Source organism: Notolabrus celidotus, chromosome 20 (genome assembly GCF_009762535.1).
Source record: "Notolabrus celidotus isolate fNotCel1 chromosome 20, fNotCel1.pri, whole genome shotgun sequence".
NCBI classification, from domain to species: Eukaryota; Metazoa; Chordata; class Actinopteri; order Labriformes; family Labridae; genus Notolabrus; species Notolabrus celidotus.
The window spans coordinates 14,223,198-14,225,254 of record NC_048291.1 but is presented as its reverse complement, the minus strand read 5'-3'; positions in this window follow the sequence as shown (position 1 = coordinate 14,225,254).

The following is a 2,057-nucleotide window of genomic DNA, read 5'->3' as shown; positions in this document are numbered from 1 at the left end:
CACCCCCTCATTTTAAAATCAATAACTATTAAAAAACTAAGCTTCTCAGAAAAAAGAGCAATTGGACATAACTCAGCATAATATGAACTAACTATAATAACAGAAAACATTTTTTGGACCAAATGTATTTGATTTTTATTTGAGTTATATAGCGTGCCCCTAATTCCATCTGTCAGAATGGAGGAGGCAGGTTTTATGACCTTATGTGCAGGGAAAGCTCCAAATCTTTTGGCTTCACAGTCAGTAAAGACTTAGTCATTTTAATATATTTGTATATATCATCTATGGTGGTAAGATCAATTCTGTGGTCAATTTTGTACACATAGTACAGACGAGAGGGACCTCTAAGAGAGACCCCACAATTTTTCAGAGTTAAGAACTCTGTTCATGTATTCAGCTGATCTTACTTTACTTGTGACAGATATAACTTTAATATTATATGCAAACCAAAAATGCATTTTCATTTCAGGCCCAGCGAGGCCCATTCCTTTATTGGGGCTTGGTAGTCAGTTCCCCTTCCCCAAAGCATGCCGCCCTTGATAGAAGCATTTTAGTTTCCTATCCTAAGGGAAATAACTGTTTGCATTTTGTAAATGTGGGAGTAAAACTTAACAGCAAGATTGGTACAACACATTATAGGCACTAAAATGTTTGGAGCATAACCAGACCTGCACCAGTAAGACCTCCGTCATCAGCAAGTTCAACGTTTTTATAGCTTTCCATTACCAAAATTGAAGACGGAGTTGAAGGCCAGCAGTCACAGATAACGGTAATGACACAAGGGTGTAAAATTAATAGTGGTGGTAGAGACATGTCCTTACCAATTTCCTATTTCCAACTGATTTTGTTACTGCCAATAAATGTGTCAGTAATTATAAAAATCAAGTGTGCCTTTAATGTGAACTTTCAACCTGTGGAGAATTTGTTAATGACAGATAGTAGCCGCGCTGTCACTTTTAACAGACACTCCAGACTTCCATGTGGTTAACACTCTTCCATTATACACCAGATACTTATACAAATGAACATCAGGCTTTATATTTAAATGATCTCTCTCCCTCTCTCTTGCTGTGATTGCTTCTCAGTGGGAGTGCATGTCCTACATAAAATTATATTTATATTCAGTGCCCTGACTTGTTGGCTTACCGGGGGGTACTTGTGACACTCTGTGCCCCCTATTTGCCTTTGTGTGATAGAGGACCTGCGACAGGTAGAATCACATTGTGGGAATGGACACTACGGTGGCCCTGAAGGGCAAAACACAACATTTCAGAAAACAAAACATTACAGAGAACACAATAAAAAAATAAATAAAAAAAAACATTTCACAAAGCACAAAAAAATTTGACAAAACATGACATGTTGCCTATCCTCAACACCACGGGGCTTCTTCGATGAGCTCTCTTCTGGAAGTCTTTTCATTCGACTATTTGGATACTGTTCTTCAAAAGCACACTGTGAGGAAAGTGTTTAATTTCAATCTCCCATGCACAGTCCCCGCCAGGATTCAAACCCAGGACCCTTGGATTAAAAGGCCGTATCTCTCTACACATTGCATCTGCTTATCTATCTGGGTCATTTATATCTTAATGGTACTTCAAAAGCTCAGCTCATCTCCTTTGTGATGAAAACATTTCATGTTTACCATCAAATAGGTCTCCGTCCAGGGTTAGAACCCTTAACTATATCACCGAAAGCACACTGTACCACGGTCTGCCTGGCAGTGCTTATCTAGCTGAGATTTAGGGGTTTTCATTGAAACATTTTATTGGTGTAACCAAGCTAGGGCTGGAAAGGGATTTCTGGATTTAGAAGATAAAATACCAACAATGCCACCTTGGGACTTTCAGCCAAAGAGTTTTAACAATATACTTATTTTTAGTTACCGCCCCTTTAACAGAGGGTTTCCCCTTTAACAATACACAGGTTAGTCCACAAACGAATACAAAGGCATGGTTTAGAAAAATATACACAATCTTTATTTTAATTGGTAGACAAAATAGTTTAACACAACTACTACTACTACAACCATGAACAGATACCAGAAATCAGTGTTG